Genomic DNA, 27,660 nt, shown 5'->3' on the forward strand with positions numbered 1-27,660 from the left:
GCATGCACTGCTCAGAGGCAAGTCTGGGATTTGAACAGTGGTTTATATTGTAGGTCAGTTCTCTGTCTTTGCTGTGTTCCTTTGGGTCTGTACATGCATGCGTAGCTCATAAGTAAGGTGGGACCTCTGTGGGTCTCCTCTCACATCAGCTCTCTTCTCTGTGAGATTTCCCCAGCATGCTCCAGTTTCCAGGGGCCTTTTTCCCAAATCCTCTGACCAGAGAAATCGTTTTCTCTCAGAGTTTTAAAGTGCTTGTGCTACCTGGCAATGTAACTTTATAGGTAGAGATGGTCTCAGGGCAGGCTTGGGAGGGAAAAAAGGGGTACTCCTTTTCCTTGTCGTGTGTCTAGAAATAGGGGTTTCTCTAAATTGCTGCATCCACTGTGCAGTTCCCTAATTCAGCCCACCATTTGGTCAAAGCTGGGTCATGAGAAGAAAGAAAAGGTATATTCACCATTATACAGGCTAGTCTTCAAGTTATAACTTCCTTTCTCGATTTGCCTTTTTTTTTTTTTTTGCGGTACGTGGGCCTCTCACTCTTGCGGCCTCTCCCACTGCGGAGCACAGGCTCCGGACGCGCAGGCTCAGCGGCCATGGCTCACGGGCTCAGCGGCTCCGCGGCATGTGGGATCTTCCAGGACCGGGGCACGAACCCGTGTCCCCTGCATTGGCAGGCGGACTCTCAACCACTGCGCCACCAGGGAAGCCCTTGATTTGCCTATTATTAACTTTCAAAGTCTTTAGATAGTTGCTTTTAGTATTCTATTGAGAGTATTTAGTTCTAATCAGTCAGAGAGAGGCATACTCCATTTTGGCCTATGCATTGTATTATATCCATTTCTCAACAGACTTTCACCTAAAGTCTTTAGTAGTCATTGACTGATCATTATCTAGATCATAATTCTATTAGAAATTGCACTGTGGTGAATTTCTAATCCTATCATTCTCCCAGCATTTGTTATTGTCTATGATTTTTCTATAACAGTAAACTTTCCCTCTTAACTATTTGGTTATCCTGGAATGAAATCTGTACAGAAAATGAAGAATAAATGGTTGATTCTTTCATTTACCAGTGATTTTCAGAGTAATAAAATGAGGGTTTTTTTTAAGTATTATTATAAACTTCTGAATTCTTATATGTGTATCAATCTTCAGTTGTTATACATATTTTTTAACCTATTTTTATGGAAAATTTCAAACATACACAAAAGTAAAAAAGAATAATTATTAACCCATATATTCATCACCCATTTTCAACAATTATCAAATCATGGTCAATCCTGTTTCATCTATTCTTCCCCTTCCCCATTCCTTCCCATCCTCCTTTGTATTATTTGAAGCAAATCCCCAAAACTATATCATGTCATCTGTAAATACTCTAGTACGAATGTGCAAATTATAAGGACTTAAAAAAAAAAACACAATATCATTACCTTTAAAAGTTAATAAAAGATGTCTAAGGCCTCTACACACAAAATATTTCTGAGAGAAATTTTAAAAGACCTAAATATATGGAGATATACTGTGGTTAACATATTGAAAGTTTCAATATGGAAAGATATTTAATATATCCAAATTGATCTACAGATTCAATATTAAACTAGACAATAATAATATGAAATAATAAATAACATTTAACTTGCTTAATGTTAAGCAGGGATTTGTTATTTATTTACTCATTTAGGAAACTGACAGGCTGAGTGTAAAATCTTTATTGAAATTCATAAGGACCAAGAAGAACCAAGGCAATTTTGAAGGACAAAAGTTGGAGAACTTAAAGCTATAATAACTAAAAGTGTATGGCACTGGTACAACAACAGACCAATGGAACAGAAACAGAGTCCAAAAACAGACCCACAAATAAAGTCACCTGAATTACAACAAAGGCACTACTACTGCATTACAGTAGGAAAGGACAGTCTTTTCAATAAATAATGCTGGACCAAATGGATTTCCAAATGGAAAATAAAATAAACCATGAATCCTACCACACAGCATGCAGAAACCTAAATGGGAAAGTTAAAACACTCAAGTTTATAGAGGAAAACATAGCACAGTATCTTCTTGGCTTTGAAATAGACAAAGAATCCTTAAAACACAAAAAACTAACCATAAAAGAACACTCTGATAAAATAGACTTTATTAAAATTAAGAAATTATCTTAATTAAGACACACTACTGAAAGAGTGAAGAAGAAGAGATAACTTCAATACTTAATCCAACAAAAACTTATCCTAGAAATAAAGAACTTCTGCAAATCCGTAAGACAGACAACACAACAGAAAAATGGACAAATAACATGAACAGGCATTTCTCAAAAAAGGATATCCAAAGGGTCAGTAAGCATGTAAACATGTGCTAACCTTTTAAGTTATCAGGGAATAACAAATTAAAACTACAATAAAATTCCACTACATACACTGCAGAAGAGTTATTAATTTGAAACACTAATAATTTCAAGTGTTATTGAGGATGAAGAGCAACAAGAATTCATGTACACTGTTGGTGGAAGTGTAAACTGATTCAACCATTAGGAGCATCTACAAAAGCTAAACAGCCAAATACCCTGACCCAGCATTTTCACCACTGGATATTTATCCAACAGAAATGCATACATATGTGCCAAAAGAAATGTTCAAGAATGTTCACAGCAGAATTGTTCATAACAGGCAAAAACTGAGAGTAAACCAAATGCTCATCAACAGTACAAATGGATGAATAATTTTGGTATATACATATAATGAAGTATTACAAAGCAATGAAAAAGGATGAGCTACTGCTATATGAATCAATATGAATGACTCACATCAACAAGATGTTGACCATAAAAAGCCAAAAGAAGTTCAAAAATAGACAATATTAATGAATAGTGAATCAAGCAAGAATAATAGTTACCTTTGGGAGTGCGTGATGACTGTCAGGGGGCATGAAGGAGGCTCCTGGATTGATGAAAATGTTCTATATCTTGATCTTGGTATTGGTTAAACGAGTGTTGACTTCATAAAATTTCATCAAAATGACACTCAGTATTTATGCACTGTATAATATGCATGTTTTAATTCAATATAAAACATTTTAAAAGTTAGCAATACTATATCAGTCTCTTGATATTTTATTTTTAACTTTTTGGTTATTTTACTTGGTGAAATTGAAGTCTAGTAGAACTAGGTTTCTACATCAATCTGCCTCTTACTTGGGTACTAAAGTCATTATTTACTTTTTCCTGGATAATTACTGACAGTTTTGATATGTGGATCCTTCCCACATTATGACGGCAAAAGTTTACCTTGAAGTTAGACCTATCTCATGTTCACAAACTAGATAATTCTAAGATGACATTTTTTTCTTAATGTAAATATAATCAATTTTCTATATTAAGTTCCAGGTCACCAGTTCCCACAGTTTGTATTTGGAAAAAAAGAAGAAAATTCAAAGCTTCTGAGGCTTAGCATCTAAGCTCAGTTTTAGCTAAACTTGAAAAAAGCAAATCAGGGCTTCCCTGGTGGCACAGTGGTTGAGAGTCTGCCTGCTGATGCAGGGGACACGGGTTCGTGCCCCGGTCCGGGAAGATCCTACATGCTGTGGAGTGGCTGGGCTCGTGAGCCATGGCCGCTGAGCCTGTGTATCCGGAGCCTGTGCTCCGCAATGGAAGAGACCACAACAGTGAGAGGCCCGGGTACCGCAAAAAAAAAAAAAAAAAAAAAAAAAAGCAAATCAAGGCATGGTGTAAGCATAAGGTTGTTGTGAAATATAATGAATTATTAAATGTAAAGCGCTTAGAAAATAATGTGTACCACAAAGTAAATGCTCAAAAAAAGTCTGCAATTCTTTATACCAGTTTGAAAAACCTTACAATAGATCCTTACTCTTGAATTTCCTTCAAAATATTTAAGACAATAAAAACAGATCTCTTTTAAAAACAAACAAAGTATATTTATGGAGCTAAGGGAAAACTTAATAGATTTTTAATGAAACAAGCCAAAGCGAACATTAAAGAAAAGTATAGGATAGATGAAAATTTAATTAACTATACCTAAGGTTTTTTTTAAGTTCTAAGTTGTACTAATAGATATTTAGCTATGATATTAGGATTAGAACTTCTACATATAATTTATCCAGTTTGCCAACTGTTAACGCGTGCATCATTTTCTTTATATACTGATAAACATATTTTCTGAACCATTTGAGAGTAAGTTGCATATATCATGTCCTTTTACCCCCAACTGCTTAAATGTGTACAGCCTGGGAACAAAGACATTCTCTTAAATAACCATAGGATAGTTACTAACTTCAGGAAATTTAACAATTATACAATATTAACATCTATTTTTTTAAGAGAGCAAATAAAGTCCTTTAGGGCTCCTCTAGTACAGGATCCAGTTCTGAGTCAGGTATTGGATTAGCTATTTTATCTCCCTAGACTCCTTTAATCTGGAAGTTTTCCTTCAGCTAAATACCTTTTAAACTGTCTTATGTTTACAAGGTACTCTGCAAGATAAGATTTTAAAACTTGGGTTCTTAAGCAAACTATATAGGGAAGTTTCATTAAAAAAAAGAGATTCAATGGAATAGTTAGGAAAAGTTTCAGAAGACTAAGATGAGAATACAAAAATCTTCCTATCCAAGAGTGGCTTTAGTATATATACATTTTAAAGCTTTATAATGAGGAGGTTTCTAGGTTTCTTTGATATTGGTAATTCGTGGATTAGTGGTTTCAAAATCCTGTCCCTCAAGATGTCAAAAAATTACAATATATAATCAACTTAGGGCTTCCCTGGTGGCGCAGTGGTTGAGAGTCCACCTGCCGATGCAGGGGACACGGGTTCAAGCCCCGGTCTGGGAAGATCCCACATGCCGCCGAGCGGCTGGGCCCGTGAGCCATGGCCGCTGAGCCTGCGCGTCCGGCGCCTGTGCTCCGCAACAGGAGAGGCCACAGCAGTGAGAGGCCCGCGTACAGCAAAAAAAAAAAGTCATGGTACCTACCCTTAAGAAACTTATAATTTAGCAAACCTAAGATTCCTGCTTTCAGATACGAAAAGTATTATGTTTTCCTATTTTGAAAAGGAAGCAACTATGATGCAGCGTGAAAAATGTGTCCAAAGATAAAACTATGAAATGTTCTAGAGGAACAAAAAAGGTAGATCCTGAAATCATGATCTTTAATCTCCTAACAGAGGACTCAACTTGCCTCTGTCAGACTACAGAAGAGCTCCTTAAGAGAATCCTCCTATCTATCCATTGACTCCAAAAGGGACATGTATCGTCATCCCCAATGTACGTACTAGCTTTGTTCCATTGAGTCAGTCACCGACTAGTTTCCAAGTAATGTACTAGTACTTTCACTTAAAAAATAACAGGTAATCTCCATACATAGAAAAAAACAGAAACTGTACAAAAGGTGTATACTATTAGATACTTTTAGAATGGATGTGATAATAAATGTGGAAACAGAAGATGTGGCTGGTCGCAGTGGCTCTTTAATAAGTAATTTAACTTCGTCAGCGATAGGCTGTAATAGGCCATATGGTCCAACGAAGTTTGGTCCTTTTTGAAGTTGTATATAACCTAATACTTTTCGTTCATTAATGTGAGGAATGCCACAGCTAGAAGAATTGGGACAATAAGTGTTAGAATGTTAATTATAAACATTTTGTTAGGGAGAGGAGTTGAACAGCTAATAAATGTTTAAGTTTTACATAATTACTGGGCTCTGCCACCCTAACAAACCCTGTTCTCAGGCAGGGTGTTTTAATGAATTAAGATTGTATCATTAATTAGTTTTAAGGCACTTTTGTAAAGTAGACCTTATTTCTCTTGTCTTTTCGTACTGGGATAAATATGTAATAGATAGAAACAGACCTGGGTTACTCTGGTGTGAACTCATATCACATAGGACTTTAATTGTTGAACAAACTTAACTTTAATAGGGGTTAAACCATTGGGATGTCCTGATCCAACATCGAGGTCCTAAACCCTACTGTCGACATGAACTCCAGAATAGGATTGTGCTATTATCCCTAGCATAACTTGCTCCATTGATCGATTTTTTTGGATCAATAAGTGAAGATATTTTGACTAGTTGGTCTAAGTTTTAATCATTCAGAGGCTTTTTTGTTCTCCGAGGTCATCCCAACCAAAACTGCTAACCCATATAAAAGTTTTGTTATCCCTTGATGGTTTAGTTCCTTTTGGGGGGGGGGGGGCGGGCAGTTATTAAAGCTCTATAGGGTCGTCTTATCTTATTTTGTCAATTTCACTGATTAAAAGTAAAAGACAGTAAAACCCTCATGTGGCCATTCATACAAGTCCTTATTCAGAGAACAAATGATTATACTACCTTTGCATGGTCAGGATACCGTGGCCATGTGACAGATGTCACTGGGCAAGCAGTGCCTGTAATACTAGTTACGCTAGAGGTGACGTTTTTTTGTAAACAGGCAAGATTTGTATTTGCTGATTTCCTTTTACTCCTTTTAATCTTTCCTTAGGTGCATACCTGTGTCAGGTTAACAGTAATTTTAATAAATAATCTAACATTGACTTAGGTTTATTTGTTGTTAACTACCAGTGATATCTATTACTTATATAAGCTTATGCAAGGACAAATATTTCTTGTTACTCATATTAACATTACTGCTTCTATTAATTGATTAGTCCAGTATTAAACTAGGAGTTGATTTACTTATTGGTGGTATTAAGGTAAATGTGTTGTTGAACTTGAACGCTTCCTTAACTGATGGCTGCTTTTAAGCCAACTATGGTGTTATTTTTACTCTCTAGATAAGGTTGTATCCTGTTTCTAAAAAGCTGCAACTTTTTAGATTAGTATTTAAAAATACGTTAAAATTTATGATTTTTTGAATAGTTTTTAAAGTTGAACTAAGATCCTTTTCCTGGACAACCAGCTATCAACAGGCTCGTTATACCTCTACTTATAAATCTTCTCACAAGTTTGCCACATAGATGAGTTTGTTCTAATAAACTGTACGTAAGTAGCTCGTCTGGCTTTGGGGTATTTAACTTAAGTTCTCTTTGTTAAAAATTTCAGTTAAATCATTATACAAAAGGTACAAGGGGGAAGCTTTACTTTTTATTACTTGTAATGCTTCTTGCCTCATGCCCTTACGATACTTTCTCTATAGTGCCAAAAAGCTTTTAATTTCTCTCTCCTATACTTTAAATATTGGGTGAATGATTTATTCAATCTGCTTATAATAGTTGAATTTGTGGGAGGCTTGGGCTAGATTTAGTTCAAAGTATCCATACACTTTGAAATCTCCTGAGTGTAAACTAGGTGCTTTTGTTTAAGCTATACTTTGATTTATCCAAGCACACTTTCCAGTATGCTTCCCTTGTTACGACTTTATCTCCTCTCATATGTTTGGTACTTGCTAAGAAGTTATAAGAGTTATTAATACTTGAGAAGGGTGATGGGCAGAGTGTGCATGCTTCACGGCCTGACTCAACTAAGCACTCTATTCTTAATTTACTACTAAATTCTCCTTTGGTTTTTAGCTTCATCAAAATTTTTGTATAATAAGAAATATGTTCTTGAAATAGAAAATGTAGCCCATTTTTTCCCATCCCGTAAGTTACACCTTGACCTAATGTTTCTATGTATAATAATTATGCTCACTGTTATTCCTTTTCAGGGTTTGCTGAAGATGGCGGTATACAGACTGAATTAGCAAATGTTGGTGAGGTTTATCGATTATAGAGAGAACACACTCCTCTAGAGGGGAATGAAGCACCATCAAGTCCCTTGAGTTTTAAGCTATTGCTAGTAGTACTCCAGCGAATAATTTTGTTATGATAATTATTTGCATGTAGGGCTAAGCATAGTGGGCTATCTAGTCCCATTTGGGGTCTTAGCTGTCATGTGATCAGTAACTGTTAAAGTCACTTTTGCAGTTCATTTTTAAATAGCTATAGCTTTCTAAGGCTTAGCTAGAACTTAACTTTATTTTTTATTATTCTTTAACACATTTTACACCGATTTTCTATTAATTTGGGTTAATTGTATGACCACAGTGGCTGGCACGAAATTTACCAACCCTAAATAACATAACTTAGTTGAACTTTCATTTATGGCTTAATTTTTATCACTGCTGTTTCCTGTGAGGGCATTGCTAAGCAAAGCATTATGAGCTACTATTTTAGTGTGCTTGATACCTGCTCCTTTTAATCCTTCATGATTTAGAGGATAGTCTGCTTAAGTTATTATGGTAACACTAAAACCTGGTAGAAAACAGAGTACTATACTAATTTTCTTTCTACAAATGTCCATTCATTTTAGAAGAAAGGTAATAGGAGAATCAACTTATCTTCTATTTTAAAACAGTAACACAGGTCAGCCTAATGAGAATATGGATTATGCTTTCCAGGACACGAAAAAAGTGTAAGTCAGTCACTGAGAGCTGGTATCAACTCTTACCTCCCTCTAATTTTCCCCCACTCATCTCTTACTTTGCACTCAATCTACAGACACTTCTCTACCCAGGTAGAGAAGGGGTCGGCTAACTTATTCTGTAAACGGTCACAAAGTAAATATTTTTGGCTTTCTGGGCCCTAACATCTCTGATGCAACTACCTAACTCTGACACTATAGCTTGAAAACAGCCATACACAATATGTAAAAAATAAGAGTGGCTGTATTCCAATAAAGCTTTATTCACAGACACTAAAACCTGAATTTCATATAATTTTCACATATCATAAAATAGTATTCTGCTTCCAGGATTTTTTTTCCCCCCAACCATTTAAAAATGTAAACACTATTCTTAGTTCACGGGTCATACAAAAACAGGCAGCAAGCTGGATTTGGTGGTGTGCAGACCCCTGATGGAGAGACTTGCTTGTAAGGCAGACATGCAGTAGGCGACTGGCCCTTCTGTACCTCAGTCAACTGCTTCTTTATCTCTAAACCTAAAACCTGACAGGAAATAATTCTTATTCTACTTTTCAGTCATTTGCAAATCACCTTTCTCTCAAAAAAAGACAAGTTATAATTCTTACTTTCAGGTAGTAACTTTGAAAAATTTCAAGAATTGCTGAAAGAAAATACATCTGGATATCAATTACCTTACCAATAAATAATGTTTCATTCCTCTGAAGAATAAAAAAATCTAAAGATAAATAAAAACTATCAAAGAAGGTAGCCGATCATGTCCTAAATATTTTTATAATACTCTGTCCTATGTGCCTTGCCAGGAGACTGTAAACCTCACTGTACCCAATAATTATGACAGAAAAGGAAGGAAGCAAGGAAGGAAAGAAGGGAGGGAAGGAGGGAGAGAAGAAGGAAAGGAAAGGGGAGGGGAGGGGAGGAAAAGGAAAAGGAAAAGGAAAGGGAAAACAGAAAAAAGAAAAGAAAAAAAGAGAAGGCATACTTCTGAGCTCAAAATGAAGACTGAACATATCTAGTGAAACTCACCAAGTTGTAAAGATTCATCTAAGAGGAATGCAGAATCTTCCAAAGGCATCTTACACTGTGACAAAATCAGCTTCTAAGTTTCAGCAGCTTTACAGGAAAAACAAAAAACAAAAAACAAAATCTGTAAAACAAGGGCAGCTGTGGAAATAATGTTAATCAAATTCTAAGTAACAATACCGCCAGTATTTTTTCCCATCCACATATACAGCATTAATTGGGGCTTCCTATGTGCCAGGAATAGGGGATGCAGCAATGAACATGTCAGATTCCATCAATTCCTCTGGGAGCTCAGTCTGTAGGCCAACTCCAAATGGGATGAAAGGCTTTAAGAATCATGATGATGTGAAGGGAAAGCATGGCAGAGATACAAACCAGGCTAGTGGGAACTAGTTAGGAAAGGTTTCCTAAAAAAGAGGCAATTAATGCAAGCATGAGTAGGGTCTGACCAAATAAAGCAAGAGGGGAGGGGAGAGAAAGAACAAGTTTCATTAGAAGGGAATGGCATGTTCAAAGGGCCAGATGTAGGAGAGGATATGGCGTTTGTGTGCAAGTAAAAGAAATCTAGTATGGCTGCTCAGAGTAAGAAAAGGGATGAGAAGGTCATTCTCTGAGATGAGATGGGCAAGGGAGGAAAGTAAGAAGTGAAGCAATTTGCCCTGCATCACTCAGTCACACAGGGCTAACAGGCAGAGACCATTTTAAACTCTCACCACTTGACTGCAATATATTAGCCATTCTGAAGCTCTTCCCAGTCCCCTAGCCTCAAGGGTCTTAGAGGTTGACCCCTGGGAAGGAAGGTGAGTCAAAGTCCTGTGGAGGATGATCCTTTCAGGGGGCTTTTGCAAAGGCCTGAGGGAAAACTGCCAGCCTCCCTATGAATGGATGAATTGATCAACTGACCATCAGGGGCCCTCCTGCAAAATGATGGGGAAGAAGTCAGTTTCAGCACCATTCTCAGTTACAAATTAATAGTTGCCAAGCATTTTACTATGCGTGAAGTCCAGTTCTAAGTGCTTTACACGTAGTAACTAATTCAATCCTCACAACATCCCTATGAAGTAGGTGCTTTTATAAGCCTTTATTTCCAGTATGGTTTTATGAAATAGCCCAATAATGGTCATTAATTTTTATTAGCAATTAAAATTATCAGAAATGTTAACGATACTTACCACAATATTAAAAGCATTTTAATTACCATTAAATCAGAAAAGTACTATTTTAAAGATTAATTAACAAAAACAAAAGACTTCACAACATTAATTTGGTTATTTCTCTGTTAGAGAAAGAGTTGGAAATTTTGTTTCATGCTCATTCATTCACTTATGTATTATGAATGTAGAACCATTCATAATAGGTTCTACATATCCAATGATTAGGGGAAAAACACACCAAATTCCTGCCGTCATGGAGTTTCAGTCATTGAAATACAATTGGCAATTATGTTTTTGTAACATATCCTAAGTTTTTGAATGAATGAAAAATCAACAACCATACAGACAAAATCTGATGCATAGAGGAAAATTAAAACCTGAGGGGAGTGGATTGTGAATAAAAAGTATACATACATGTTAAAGAAGGAGGAAGAGAAAGAATAAAAAACTGCTCCACTAAAAAAGGGAACCCTCATGCACTGTTGGTGGGAATGTAAATTGGTGCAGCCATTATGGAAAACAGTATAGAGGTTCCTCCAAAAACTGAAAATAGAACTACAATATGATCCAGCAATTCCACTTCTGGGTATTTATCCAAAGAAAACAAAAACACTAAGTTGAAAAGATGTATGTATCCCTATGTTCACTGCAGCATTATTTACAATACCCAAGATACGGAAGCAACCTAAGTGTCCTTCAATAGATAAACAGATAACAAAGATGTGGTGTATACACAACACACACACACACACACACACACACACACATCGTACTCTACCATAAAAAAGAATTAAATCCTGCCATTTACAACAACGTGGATGGACCTTGAGGATATCATGCTAAGTGAAATAAGTCAGACAAAAAGAAAAAAAATGATTATGAAGAACCTAGGGGCAGGACAAGAATAAAGACGCAGATGTAGAGAATGGACTTGAGGACACAGGTAGTGGGAAGGGTAAGCTGGGACGAAGTGAGAGAGTAGCACGGACATATATACACTACCAAATGTAAAATAGATAGCTAGTGGGAAGCAGCTGCATGGCACAGGGAGATCAGCTCGGTGCTTTGTGACCACCTACAGGGGTGGGATGGGGAGGGTGGGAGGGAGACGTAGGAGGGAGGAGATGTGTGGATATATGTACACGTATAGCTGATTCACTTTGTTATGGGGCAGAAACTAACGCACCATTGTGGAGCAATTATACTCCAATTAAGATGTTAAAAAAATAATAATAATACCAATACTGAATTATTTCACTCATATGTGGAATCCAAAAAACAAGAAAAATAAACAAATGAAACAAAACAGAAACAGACTCAGAGAGCACAAACTGCTGGGAGAAGAGGATGATGGATGAAACAGGTGAAGGGGATTAAGTGGTATAAAACTTCCAGCTATAAACTAAGTCAAGGGGAAGTAATGGGAATACAGTCAGTAATACAGTAACAACTTTGTATAGTGACAGAAGGTAAGTGGACTTGTTCTGTTTATTTCATAACATATAAAAATATCTCATCACCATGTTGTATACCTGAAACTAATGTTGTATGTCAAGTATAACTTAATTTAAAAAAAAAATTTGGTCCACTGAGGAACACACTCATGAAGAATGAAAAAAGAGAAAAGAGAGCACATCAAAGTACCGGTAATCAGCCCACAATGATGAAGGTCCTTAAGGGACTCAAAACAGTTATAACGATAAAAAGCAGATGAATATTACACAGTAGAGGATTCAAGACTATAACCTAGTGAAGAAAGATTACACCTTAATCCAGCAGTCTTCACACTAGGGACCAGATGGTTTTAGGGAATCAATTTCCAAATCCTTCATGTCTATAATTACCAACCAGCTACTAGAACTAATATCAAGGTCAGAGCATCATACTGCTTTCTCCTTTCCTACAGTGTATTTTGTATCTTCCTTCTTCCAGTTCACAAGAGAAAGATGTATCTCTTACACATCTAAAATTCACTACAATGCATTTCCATGTAGAAACATCCAGAACACCAAAGGAATAATTTTAAATATTGATATCAAGGGAGTATCCTCTAATGGAAGTACCATATATCCAAGGAGGTCTTGTTTTTCCCTGTCCCATACACCTCTGTTAAGAACAATACATGACATTAAAAAGCAGATATTCTGGCCTGGCCCCAATGCACTGTTAAAACTTCAGGATGTGAGGATAAAAACAACCTTCTGATTAAGAAGCTCATCTGAGAGAATCCAACGAAAACAGTGATGATAAATATTGAAGACAGCTAGAACTTAGTTCATCCGGGTTACAAGCTTGTGGCCAGACTCCTTACATAATTTATATAGAATTATTTAGAACTCAAGATCTGGGAAGCATCTTAAATTAGAATTCAACATCTGTACTTTCACCATTCTCAGAGAAATGAGAAAGAAATTAGTACATTCTATCAATCACCTGTGTCTTGTGTCTGTGACGTGAAGATATTTTACATGATTTCAAAGAGTTGAAAAGATCCCTTACTTCAGTTAACATCATATCTTCAAGTAAACGTAACACATACCAAAGTTAAGTTAGTGTTTTATATTTTCTTGAACACTTATGGAGAAACATTTTTATTAACTTTTATGAAAAGAATACTGCACATAGTAAATCCATATTTTTTAAAAAACTGGGACAAGTCTTTACACTGTCACATTCCATGCATTTCTCTGCTTGTTTTTCATTCCTATATGGACATATTACATATAGATTAGTTTAACAGGAATATACTGTAAATCCTACTATAAATGATATACTTAACAAAAGCATAAGTGTTTTGTAAACTTCACACTTATTAGTGACCCAACATCTTTTCTTTTTACTATTAATTTCCACTGAAACCAGTCTCATTCTAACATATACATAATATTCATCTATGGATACATAAATTCCATGAAAAGAAAAGTCCCCTCTGAAAAGATACATTTACAACTAGTAATTGTTTAATAATAAAATCAATAATACATTTATGGTATACTTGTAGTAATTATAATTCCAAAAAAAGTTTTTCTGTTAACACTTAGACCATTATGGTCATAATAAACATTCTGAATTTCAATATCTATTCATATTTTTGATGCCCAGAAGCATTCTTCAAGTATTGAAAGAAAGGAACTGCCAACCCAGAATTCTATATCCAGACAAAATATCCTTCAGGAAAGAGAGGGAGATTAAAATATCCACAAATGACAGAAAACTAAGAGAGTGTGTCATCAGTAGACCTGCCCTAAAAAAAAGGAATGACTATAGGAAGTTCTTCTAACAGAAAGGAAATGATAAAAGAAGGAATATTGGAAAATCAGGAGGGAAAAACTGGAAAGAGGAAGAATATGGGTAAATACAATACCTTTTCCTTCTCCTAAGTCTTCTATATTATTTTTGATGATTTAAGCAGAAATTATTAACACTGTGTGATACGGTTCTCAATATATAGAGAGAAAATTAGAAATGGAGGGGGTGGGTAAAGGGAGTTAACCAGTAGACTATAATAAGTTACCTATACATAAAGTACCTAGAACAACCACAAAAAAGCTATCCAAAGAGATACAATCAAAACATTATAAATAAATCAGGATGGAATCCTAAAGTGTTCAACTAACCCACAGTCTTCTTTTTCGCTCTCCCACTACTACTGAAAAAGGAGCTGAGTTAATGCACAAGATACTCTATCCCCAGGCAAGACAGGAGTGGAACAAGTTTGAGGACATTGATGAGTCACATACTCTAAAGGCAGAATTTTCAAAGCATTTATAATATCAGTTTTGGCATTACTCTCATGCACTGCTGGTGGGAGTAGAAATAGGTGCTGACTTATGGAGGACAATATATCAATATATTAACAAAATTATAAACGTTCCTACACTTTGGTCCAGCAATACAGGGGGTATAACAAGCATTTTTTTAAATGAAACGAAATAGAAAAAAAAGTCAAAGTACAGGACACCTAGTAATGGTTAGGTTATTTCCTGAAACTGTTGTTTCAGGTACGTGTTTATTGAGTATGTGGATACTGGGTCACAACATAAAACATATTTCTTACTATAGGCTGTGGTCAAAGAAGTTTGGAAGCCACTATTTCACCTCAAAAAGGTAGCCTGAAGCATAGGGACAAACTGACACTTTGGAAAGGGAGGGTTCAATGTCTGGATATGAATAAGTGAAAGGGAAGAAAGACATATAAGGAGACAAAGCAAACCCAAGGTAGTACGTTACCGAGCTACTAACGAGCTAGGCAGAGCCATGAGAAACATGGCCTCTTTGGGGTGAATGCAGAGGAGATGAGGAAGGGAGAGAATTTATCTGACTGGGGCCAAAGAAGAAACAGAAGCAAGCCATCAAAGTTTGTCCCCCAGAGTGTGAATTCCTAAAAGGAATTTCTTGCTTTCCTCAATGACACCATTTTCTTTTTTTTTTAACTTTTTATTTTATATTGGAGTATAGTTGATTAACAATGTTGTATTAGTTTCAGGTATACAACAAAGTGACTCAGTTATACATATATATGCATTTATTCTTTTTCAAATTTTTTCCCCAATTAGGTAGTTACAGAATATTGAGCAGAGTTCCTTGTGCTACACAGTAGGTCCTTGTTGGTTATCCATTTTAAATATAGCAGTGTGTACAAGTCAATTCCAAATTCCCCAACTATCCCTCCCCCGCCACTTCCCCCCTGGTAACCATAAGTTCATTCTCTAAGTCTGTGAGTCTGTTCCTATTTTGCAAATAAGTTCATCTGTATAATTTTTTTTAGATTCCACATATAAACAATATCACACAATATTTCTCTTTCTCTGACTTACTTCACTCAGTACAACCATCTCTAGGTCCATCCATGTTGCTGCAAATGTCATTATTTCATTCTTTTTAATGGCTGAGTAATATTCCATTATATATATGTACCACTTCTTCTTTATCCATTTGTCTGTTGATGGACACTTAGGTTGCTTCCATGTCTTGGCTATTGTAAACAGCGTTGCAATGAACACTGGGGTACATGTACCCTTTCGGACCATGTTTTCCTCCAGGTATTATGCCAAGGAGTGGGATTGCATGATCATATGGTAGCTCTATTTTTAGTTTCTTAAGGAACCGCCATACTGTCCTCCATAGCGGCTGCACCAATTTACATTCCCACCAACAGTGTAGGAGGGCTCCCTTCTCTCCACACAGTCTCCAGCATTTTCTGTTTGTGAATTTTTTGATGATAGCCATTTTGACTGGTATGAGATGATATCTCATTGTAGTTCGGATGTGCATTTCTCTAATAATTAACAATGCTGAACATCTTTTCATGTGCCTCCTGGCCATCTATATGTCTTCTATGGAGAAATGTCTATTTAGGTCTTCTGCCCATTTTTTGATTGCATTTTTTTTTTTATATTGAGCTGCAAAACCTGTTTGTAAACTTTGGAAACTAATCCCTTGTCAGTCATACCATTTGCAAATATTTTCTCCCATTCTGTGGGTTATCTTTTCGTTTTGTTTATGGTTTTCTTCATGGTGCAAAAGCTTTTGAGTTTAATTAGGTCCCATTTGTTTGTTTTTATTTCCATTACTCTGGGAGATGGACCGAAAAAGATATTGCTGTGATTTATGTCAGAGAGTGTTCTGCCTATGTTTTCCTCTAAGAGCTTTATAGTGTCCAGTCTCACATTTAGGTCTTTAATCCATTTTGAGTTTATTTTTGTGTATGGTATTAGAGAATGTTCTAATTTCATTTTTTTTACATGCAGCTGTCCAGTTTTCCCAGCACCATTTATTGAAGAGACTGTCTTGCCTCTATTGTATAGTCTTGCCTTCTCTGTCAGAGATTAAGTGACCAGAGGTGCATGGGTTTATTTCTGGGCTTTCCATCCTGTTCCATTGATGTATATTTCTATTTTTGTGCCAGTACCATACTGTTTTGATGACTATGGCTTTGCAGTATAAACTGTAAAAAATACAAACACATGGAGGCTAAACAATATGCTACTAAACAACCAATGGATTACTGAAGAAATCAAAAAGGAAATCAAAAAATAGCTAGAGACAAATGAAAATGAAAGCACAATGATCCAAAACCTATGCAATGCAGCAAAAGCAGTTCTAAGAGGGAAGTTTATAGCAATACAATCTTACCCCAGGAAACAAGAAAAATCTAAAATAAACAACCTAACTTTACATCTAGAGCAAATAAAGAAAGAACAAGCAAAGCCTAAAGTTAGTAGAAGGAAAGAAATCATACAGAACGGAGCAGAAATAAATGAAACAGAGACAAAGAAAACAATAGCAAAGTTCAATGAAACTAAAAGCTGATTCTTTGAAAAAATAAACAAAACTGATAAACCTTTGGCTAGACTCATTAAGGAAAAAAAGGGAGAGGACTGAAATCAATAAAATTAGAAATGAAAAAGGAGAAGTTACACCTAACATCACAGAAATAAGAAGAATCATAAGAGACTACTACAAGCAACTGTATGCCAATAAAACAAACAACCTGGAAGAAATGACAAATTCTTAGAAGGTACAATCTCCCAAGACTGAACCAGGAAGAAATAGAAAAAATGGACAGACCAATCACAAGTACTGAAACTGTGAGTAAAAACTCCCAACAAACAAAAGTCCAGGACCAGATGGCTTCACGGGTGAATTCTATCAAACATTTACAGAAGAGCTAACACCTATCCTTCTGAAACTGTTCCAAAAAAATTGCAGAGGAAGGAAAATTCTCAAACTTACTCTATGAGGCCACCATCACCCTGATACCAAAACCAGACAAAGACACCACAGAAAAAGGAAATTACAGGCCAATATCACTGATGGACATAGACGCAAGAATCCTCAACAAAGTACTAGCAATCTGAATCCAGCAATACATTAGAAGGATCATACACCATGATCAAGTGGGATTTATACCAGGCAAGCAAGGATTTTTCAATATCCACAAATCAATCAATGTGATACACCACATAAACAAACGGAAGAATAAAAACCATATGATCTCACTAGATGCAGGAAAAACTTTTGACAAAATTCAACACCCATTTATGACAAAAACTCTCCAGAAAGTTGGCATAGGGGGAACATACCTCAACATAATAAAGGCCATATACAACAAACCTACAGCTAACCTCATACCCAATGGCGAAAAGTTAAAAGCATTCCCTCTAAGATCAGAAACAAGACAAGGATGTCCTCTCTTGCCACTTTTATTCAACATAGTTTTGGAAGTCCTAGCTATGGCAATCAAAGAAGAAATAGAAGGAATCCAAACTGGAAAAGAAGAAGTTAAACTGTCACTGTTTGCAGATGACATGATACTGTACATAGAAAATCCTGAAGATGCTACAAAAAAGACTACTAGAGTTCATCAATGAATTTGGTAAAGCTGCAGGTTACAAAATTAATACATAAAAATCTGTTGTATTTCTATACACTAACAACGAAAGATCAGAAAGAGAAATGCAAGAAACAATCCCATTTACCATCACACCAAAAAGAATAAAATACCTACAAATAAACCTACCTAAGGAGACAAAAGACCTGTACTCTGAAAAGTATAAGACGCTGATGAAAGAAATCAAAGGACTCAAACAGATGGAAAGATATACCATGTTCTTGGATTGGAAGAATCAACATTGTCAAAATGATTATACTACCCAAGGCAATCTACAGATTCAATGCAATCCCTATCAAATCAGCAATTTTTCACAGAACTAGAACAAAAAAATTTTTAAATTTTTATGGAGACACAAAAGACCCCAAATAGCCAAAGCAATCTTGAGAAAGAAAAACGAAGCTGGAGGAATCTGGCTCCCTGACTTCAGACTCAATGACACCATTTTCTTTGCTTACTTTTTTAAGGTAAATTTTAAATAATGCATGTGGCTTCATTTGTGGTTCACATTATATTTCTATTGGATAATGCAAGTGTAGAGCCTGGAGTGCTACAATTTCTCTTTGCACTCAGCAGCTGATTTGTCAAAGAGATGTGAAACATCTTCTGCTGTGATTTTTCTTCTCTTTGCCATTATGGGCAGAAATGAAAGTTTCTGAATTCTCAACTGTGTTCAATGAAAACTAAAAGCAGCCTACAAAAATAGTGTCTCCAGGCTTCTTTAATAACTTCTTGAAAGACGATGCAATAACTTGGGCAATACAAAAATCAGACTGAAAAAAATGATGCAATAGCGACAAACTTTTCCATATTCTATCACCCTTCTACACGATTCCATTATTCTTCTACTTTCATGTTATCTTTTAAGGAAAGATAGCAATAACTGGTGAGTCATGATAAAACAAATCTTAAAATGTTGAAACATACAATGTTTACAGGTAAGAGAATATAATTAATGAAAGATAGAGATTTATTCAATTTTTTAAGTACATTTTGTTTTGTTCTTTAGGAGACCCCAAAGAATAATAATCATGAAATACTAGTTCTTATAAATAGTTGGAATGCTTAAAAAATCAAAAAGGCTATAATTAAATCCAATGGATATTGATGGTATACTAAGGGTTAATCAAAAATTGGTAAGTAGGGCTTCCCGGGTGACGGCGCAGTGGTTGGGAGTCCGCCTGCCGATGCAGGGGATGCGGGTTCGTGCCCCGGTCCAGGAGGATCCCACATGCCGCGGAGCGGCTGGGCCCGTGAGCCATGGCCGCTGGGCCTGCGCGTCCGGAGCCTGTGCTCCGCGACGGGAGAGGCCACGGCAGTGAGAGGCCTGCGTACCACAAAAAAAAAAAAAAAAAAAAAATTGGTAAGTAAAAGGTAATTGATAAAGCATTTTTCTTGTCTGTCCTATCAAACTATATTTCAAGGTAACCAAAGAGACCTAATTGGTGAGGGGTAGTCCTTCAAAGAATTTTAGCTAATAAGAACAAAAAGAAATTACATAAATAGATGGGCAACAATCATCAATGGATTTTAAAGCCATGAGGAGAAAAAGTCATAGTGACTTGCACAACAGATCATGCTGTCACCAAATGAGTGCAACTGATCAATCTTACCATCTCCAAAAGTAAGACAGACATTATGTACCTCCCAATGTAATGAAATATGTAGTATATAGTACTATTTATAAAATGTTCTTGTGTACAAGAGTCACGCTGGAATCTATCAAACCTTTATATCGTATATTCTTAACAGCAGCAATGTCACACCCAGGGGTGAAAAATATCTTCCATAGTAGTATATTAAAATGGTTTCTTGCTCTCCAAAGCACAGTGCTATATCTATTCTTGGGTTTCAGAGAGCAGACAATAAAGGAAAAAAAAATGTCTAAAAAGGGCCTTTAAAGAAGAAAAAAAAAAAAAGGTTGAGAAACACTGCTTTAGATCAAACTTTCAGTTTAAATTAATACAGAAAAGGAATAAGTAAAATGACATCAGGAAGAAGCAATCAGATAAATCTAGAATGTGAAATATTATACAGAACAACTGACCTAGTTTCTTCAACATGGAGGGAAAAGGGGGTAGGGGGTTGTCAACTGTCCTAAATTTTTAAAAGCCTCAGAGCCTTTAGTTTCAGAAATATTTACATTTACATTTAGAAATATTTACAATGAATTATATGTGGAATATGCTTCAAATAGCTCTAGGAGAGGGTACATGGGTGAGGGTATGGACGAAACAAGACAGGTTCTGAGTTGATAGTTATTAAAGCTGGGTGATCGGTAGATTATTCTAATCTGTATACTGTTGTATATGTTTTCCATTACAACAAAGTATGTGTTATTTGAGGAAGATTTTTCATTGTTAAGAAATTGGAGCATTACTGTGTAATACATACTTGTGGCAAACATTTTCTATCAAAGGTGATCTACAAACTGATAACACTCTTCTTCCAAATAAATTGTTCTCTTAAAAAGAAAAAACTCAAGGGCTTCTCTGGTGGCGCAGTGGTTGGGAGTCTGCCTGCCGATGCAGGGGACGCGGGTTCATGCCCTGGTCTGGGAGGATCCCACATGCCGCGGAGCGGCTGGGTCTGTGTGCCATGGCTGCTGGGCCTGCGCGTCCGGAGCCTGTGCTCCGCAACGGGAGAGGCCACGACAGTGAGAGGCCCGCGTACCGCAAAAGAAAAAAAAAAAAAGTACTCAAGAAACATTACAACCAATTGTTAGTACCTCATTTGAATCCTGATTCAGACAATATCAAAAAGTATTTTTGAAACAATTGAGAAAAATCTGAATAAGGACTAGGCATTATATGATATTAAGAAATTATGGTTAATTTGGTTAGATGTAGTAATGATACTGAGTTTATGTAAGAAAATATCCTTATTTTTTAAAGAAACATAGAATTACTTAGGGGTGAAGTGACAATTTCTTTCATTCTTTTGTTTCTTCCTTTCTTTCTTTCTTTCAAGAAAACCTGAAGAATGAAAGAGATAATGATGACAAACACTCAGTTTTGCCTCTCTTCCCTTTGGAAAGCCTACTGGTAAGACAGCACAGAAGAACAAAAAGTAAGATCTATAAAACAATGAAAACATTGGAGAAGGAAGTTATGAAGAGATGAAATGATACAGTAGATTTCTGGAGAGCAGAAAGCAGATCCAAGTGTATTAACAGGTTAAGCACATGCAAAATTCACACATAAAGGGACTACAGTGGAGTTCTGAGTCAACTGTCCTGAGACTCTAGGCTCTAGAGTTAGCAGATACAGAGGCTGAATACAAGTGACCTAGGAAAAAGCTTTACCTGTCTCCTTTCTCTGCACCCCTTCCCTGGCTAAGCAAGGCCAGCATCACACCTAGGCCCAAAACTGCACCACTTTTTTCTAAAGAAATCTAGCAGAAATTTAGCAAACTGCTCAGAAAGAAACTAGATGGATGTTAGTGTCCACAGAGCTCATGTCAATATGACAACCGGAAAGCTCCTGAAAATAGCAATAGGTTCCCTGCTCTTAGGCTCTAAACCTAAACTTGCCAGCAGACAAGACACTCCATCTATGTACAAAGAATCACCAACCAGTCTTTTCAAACAGAGATGGCAGTTGGAAAAAAATCCACCTATACAATGAGAAAAAAAACCCACCATAGCTACCTAAAATAATCAAGATAATCCGGTAGCAATATACATGAACCAACAATAATAATTTCTAGTCATATGAGGAACAACCGCAGCTAGAAGAAGACCAAGATAAATAAGTAGATCAACTAACCCCAGAAGACTCATACATTATTCAGGGTACAGAAGAAAAGAATAAAAAACAAAATATCTTTAAGATACTCCTAAAGACACTGCATTCAATACAACAAAAACAGAATGCTACATATTAAACAAACAATGACACGGATTTTACTACACCAATAACTGTTACAAACGCTTTACAAATATGAACTCCTTTGCCCACAAAGTAGTTACAATCCTCATTTTGTAGATCAGAAACTGAGCACAGAGAGGTTAAATAACTTACCCAAGGTCACATGGTTATTAAGTGATGGAGCTGGGAACTTAACTCACACAGTCTGGCAGTCTAGGTCCACTGTATATGCTTTTAACTACTATACCATGTTGTCTCTTGAAATGATATGAACAAAAAATAAGCAAAGCTACTGGAATACTTACAATCTGGTTACAGACATTCACAGAAAAGTAGGAACATATAGTTGAAGAAATCTGTCAGAATACAGAATAAAAAGGCAATGATAGACAACATGAGAAGAGATAAAAGACATAAGGATCAAACCAGAAAGCCAAAATTCTGCTGGTGAGCATTCCAAAGTGGGAGAACATAGAAAACCAAGAAATATTACCAAAAAAATAATGGAGAACATTTCCCATACCTGGAGGGAGACACCTGCATTTCAACTGAAAGGGCCTACCTACCCCAGAGAGTTCAGATAGAATAATAAGAACAACTCATACCTAGACACGTTAACTATAAAATTCCAGAACTACAAAGACAAAGATAAGATACTAAAGCTTCCAAAGACAAGGGGAAAGGGTCATTAAAAAGTAACAAGACTCAAGAGTAGCACCAGACTTCCTACCATCTTGATCTAAAACACAACAGAGCAAAAACCCATAAGTTCTAAAGGAATTTAATCTGAATCTAAATTTCTACACCCAGACAAACTATCAAGCAATTATGAATGAGGCGAAAAAGCCATGTTCAGGCATGCAAGAATGTTTACATCTTAAGTACCCTGTAAACTGAAGTTAATTTAGAATATACTCCAGCAAAAAGGAGAATGCCATAAAAGACAAAGATGTGATATCTAAGAGACATAAGTCTAACCCAGAAATGCAGTGAAGGAGTATCTCAGAATGACAGAAATACAGCAGGCTTCCAACCCATGAAGACTGAAGGAGAAAGTAGGACAACTCTAAAAGGCATGTCTCCAGGAAAACCAGGGATTCCATCCAACAAATAACAGATATTGTGATTCAAGCAGGAAACATTTTGACCAAGAAAAAAAAGGCAATTACAGACTGTAGGGGGGAAAGATGAACAATATTAAGCAAACTAATCAGAATATAAAGTCAGAATATAAGGCAAACTAGTGGCATGACTGTGAAAAAAAAACTTATGAACTGTAAGTAAAGATAACCAACCTTACCTTGATATCACATATTTTATTTTTTGAGTTCCATTATCATAACTTTGTACCCATGGAAAATGAATAGCTCAATGATTAACTGTAATTTATTTTGTTCAGCTTTTAGAATCAACCTACCGAAAAGACTGAATGTCTTAAATCTCATTACATAACAGAACGTAAATGTTATGTGATCAACCTGGTCAAACGCAAAAGAAAAGGTAAAATGGAAGTGAAGGAGTAGAAAAGACAAGATGGAGAAATGGATAAAGGCCCTACTATCCTTATCTTACACAGTAGGGATTTAAAATATAATGTCTAAGAAACATTTTATTTACAGTTGCAAAGATACTAATAAAAGAACTAATTACAATGTTTCAAACTTTGGGATGAAGAGATATGAGAGATTAAGGACAGCACAAGTGAATTAAATCCTCATCTTAGAAGAATCGAGAATAATTTAAAGTCAATTAATCAAGAAATAAAAGCAGATCCCAACAAAGAAAAGTCTGGGACCAGATGGCTTCATGGGAAAAGTCTCCAAAACATTTAAAGAAGAATTAACACCAATCCTCCTCAAACTCTTCCAAATAATTAAATAGGAGGGAACATTTCCAACTCATTTCATGATGCCAGCATTACCCTGATAGCAAAACCAGAAAAAGACGCAACAAGAAAACTACAGACTAATATTCCTGATGAATAATGATGCAAAAATCCTCAACAAAATACTAACAAGCCAAATTCAATAGCACATTAAATGTATTATATACCATGATCAGGTGGAATGCAAGGATGATTCAAAACATTAAAATTAATCAGTGTCATATACCACATTAAAAGAATGAAGGGGTAGGAAATACCTCAATTGATGAAGAAAAAGCATCTGACAAAATTAAACACTCTTTCATAATAAAAACACTAAACTAGAAACAGAAATAAACCACCTCAACATAATAAAAGCCATATATAAAAATATCACAGCTAACATCATACTCAACAATGAAAACTGAAAGCTTTTCCTCCAAGATTATGGACAAATCAAGGATGCCTACTCATATCACTTATATTCAACATTGTGCTCAAAGTCTTAGCTAAAGCAATTAGGCAAGAAAAAGTCATCCAAATATGGAAGGAAGCAGCAAAAAATTACCTCTGTTCACAGATCACATATGTAGAAAATATCTATTCAGTAATAATTAATATGTTTTTATCTTTCATTCTAGTAATGTGGTGTACACATTTATTGATTTGTGTATACTGAACCATCCCTGCATCCTGGGGATAAATCTAACTTGATCATGGTGTCTGATTCTTTTAATGTGCTGCTGAATTCAGTTTACTAGTAGAGTTTGTTGATAATTTTTGCACCTATATTCCTCAAGGATTTTGGCCTGTAGTTTTCTTTTCTTGTAGTATGCTAATCTGGCTTTGGTATCGAGTGTTCCTTCTTCTTCAATTTTTTGGAAGGGTTTAAGAAGGATTGGTGTTAAGTATTCTTTAAATGTTTGGTGGAACGTTTCACCAGTGAAACCATCTGGTCCTGGCTCTTCTTTGCTGCAAGGCTTTTGGTTACTGTTCCAATCTCCTTATCCATTATTGGTCTGTTCAAATTTTCTACTTCTTCATGATTCAGTCTTGGTAGGTTGTAGGTTTCTAGGAATTTATCCATTTCTTCTAGATTAACCAATTTGTTGGCATGATTGTTCATAGTAGTCTCCTATTTTCCTTTGTATTTCTGTCATGTCAGTTGTAATGTCTCCTCTTTCAGTTCTGATTTTTTTTTGAATTTTTTTTTATACAGCAGGTTTTTATTAGTTACCTGTTTTATACATATTGGTGTATAAATGTCAGTCCCAATCTCCCAATTCATCCCACCACCACCAACCCCCATCACTTTCCCCCCTTGGTGCCCATACGTTTGTTCTCTACATCTGTTTCTGATTTTGAGTCTTTTTTCTTTAGTCCAGCTAAAGATTTGTCCATGTTATCTTCTCAAAAAAAAAAAAAAAAAAGACAAAAAACAGCCACTAGTTTCATTTATCTTTTATATTGTTTTCCTGGTCTCTTTATTTCTGTGCTAATCTTTGTTGTTTCCTTCCTTCTGCTAACTGCTTTAAATGTTTTGGAGCATTTTCCTTTGAAGCCATCTGGTCCCAGGCTTTTCCCTTCTAGTTCCTTGAGGTGTAGTTCAGTTGTTTATTTGTGATCTTTCCCCCCATCCCTGAATCTAGACATTTATTGCTATGAAATTCCCTGTTAAACTGCTTTTGCCGCATACCATCTGTTTTGGTATGTTGTATTTCCATTTTTGTTTCTTTCAAGGTATTTTTTAATTTCCCTTTTGATTTCTTCTTTAACTGATTGGCTGTTTAGGAGTGTGTTATTTAATTTCCACACAATTATTAATTTTTCAATTTTCCTCTTATTGCTTTCAAGTTTAACACCATTGTATGGAAAAGACAGGTGGTACAATAACAATCTTCTTATGTTTGCTAAGGCTTGTTTTGTGACCTAACATATGATCTATCCTGCAGAGTTTCCATGTACACTTGAGAATATGTATTCTGCTGCTGTTGGGTGGAATGTTCTGTATATGTGTTAGGTCTATTTGGCCTAAGGTATATTTCACATCCAGTGTTTTCCTTCATTCTTCTAGATGACCTATCCATTGCTGAAAGTGGAGGTACTGAGGTCCCCTACTATTACTTAATTGTTGTCAATTTCTCCCTTAAGATCTGTTCGTATTTGCTTAATATTTTTAGGTGCTCCAATGTTGGGTGCATATATATCTGCAATTGTTATATCCTCTTGATGAATCAATCCCTTTTTCATTGTATAATGACAGTCTTTGCCCCTTGTTATCGTTTTTGATTTAAAGTCTATTTTGTCTGATATAAGGTTAGCTACCCCTGCTCTCTTTGGTTTCCAACTGCATGGAATATCTTTTTCCATTCCTTCCCTTTGAGCCTACATGTATCCTTAAGGTGAAATGAGTTTCTTATAGGCAGCATATAGTTGATCTTGTTTTTTAATCCAGGCAGCTACTCCATGAGTTTTGACTGGAAAATTTTATCCATTTACATTTAAAGTAATTATTGATAGGTAAGAACTTTCTCATGACATTTTATTAAATGTTTTCTGCCTGCTTTGTAGTTCCCCTGTTCCTTTCTCCATCTTGTGATGTCTTTGTGAACTGATGATTTTCCATAGTGGTATGCTTTGACTCCCTTCTCTTTATCTTTTGTCTATCTACTGCAGGTTTTGTTTTATGATCATGAGGCTTATATAAAACGTCTTCTAGCTATAACAGTCTACTTTAAGCTATCAACTTAGATCATATACAAGAACTCTAATCTTTTACTTTATGCTTTTGATGTCACAGTTTACCTCTTTTAACATTGTGCATCCATTAACAAATTACTGTAGCTATAGTTACCTTTTTTAATATTTATTTGGCTGTGTTGGGTCTTAGTTGCAGCATGTGGGATCTTCATCACAGCATGCAGGATCTTTAGTTGCAACATGTGGGATCTTTAGTTGCGGCAATGTGGGATCTTTAGTTGCAGTATGTGAACTCTTAGTTGCAGCATGTGGGGTCTAGTTCCCTGACCAGGGATTGAACCTGGGTCCCCTGTATTGGGAGCATGGAGTCTTAGCCACTGGACCACCAGGGAAGTCCCATAGCTATAGTTACTTTTAACACAGTTGTCCTTTAAACCTTTATATTAGAGTTAAGTGATTAACTTAACCACCATGTTACTCTCAATACTGTCATATTATCTAATACTCTAAATTTGATTATATACTTACCTTTACCAGTATGTTTTATATTTCCATATGTTTTCATGTTACTAATTAGCATCCTTTGCTTTCAGCCTGAAGAACTCCTTGCACCATTTCTCATAAGGCAGATCTAGTAGTGATGAATACCCCCAGCTTTTGTTTGGGAAAGTATCTCTCCTTCATGTATATAAAACAATTTTGCTGGGTAAAGTATTCTTGATTGGCAGTTTTCTTCTTTGGGCACTTTGAATATATCATCCCCCGTACTCCTGGTCTGCAAAGTTTCTGCTGATAGCCTTATTCTGTTGATAGCCTTATGGGGGGTTCCCTTATATGGGAAGAATTTTTTTTATCTTGCTGCTTTCAAAATGTGCTGGATTTTACAGAGTTGTATTATAACATGTCTTGGAGAAGATCATTTTGGGGTGACCTATTAGCTTCAACCCTCATGAACTTGGATATCCAAATCTCTCCCCAGATCTGGGAACTTCTCAGCCATTATTTCTTTAAATTAGCTTTATGCTTCTTTCTCCCTCTCTTCTCCTCTGGGATTCCAATAACTAGTAGATTGTTTCTTTTAATGGTATTCCATTATTTACACAGGCTTTCTTCACACTTTCTCATTCTCTTTTCTTTTCGTTTCTCTGATTGGATGGTTTCAAATGACCTGTCTCCTCATCCATTATTTCTTTCTTCTGCTTGGTCAAATCTGCAGTTGAAGATTTCTAAGAAATCTTCAGTTCAGTAAT

At 35.9% G+C, this 27,660-nt stretch overlaps 1 protein-coding gene across 29 annotated transcripts in view; it reads right to left on the reverse strand.

The window, feature by feature from the left end:
• The window catches only part of CLOCK (clock circadian regulator), a 132,970-nt gene that overhangs the window by 84,206 nt on the left and 21,104 nt on the right, over positions 1–27,660 (reverse strand). For 15 of the 29 annotated variants that reach the window (XR_004526684.2, XR_004526683.2, XM_033857043.2 and 12 more), the window contains 2 exons: positions 9,434–9,520; positions 2,896–2,996 (listed from right to left, as the gene is read on the reverse strand). The gene's annotated coding sequence lies outside the window, so the exon portion shown is untranslated. Of the gene's footprint in view, positions 1–2,895; positions 3,038–9,433; positions 9,521–10,143; positions 10,348–27,660 lie in introns of all 29 variants that reach the window. The other 14 variants (XM_073805279.1, XM_073805280.1, XM_033857056.2 and 11 more) reach the window with 7 other exon arrangements.

This window comes from Tursiops truncatus, chromosome 5 (assembly GCF_011762595.2).
Source record: "Tursiops truncatus isolate mTurTru1 chromosome 5, mTurTru1.mat.Y, whole genome shotgun sequence".
NCBI classification, from domain to species: Eukaryota; Metazoa; Chordata; class Mammalia; order Artiodactyla; family Delphinidae; genus Tursiops; species Tursiops truncatus.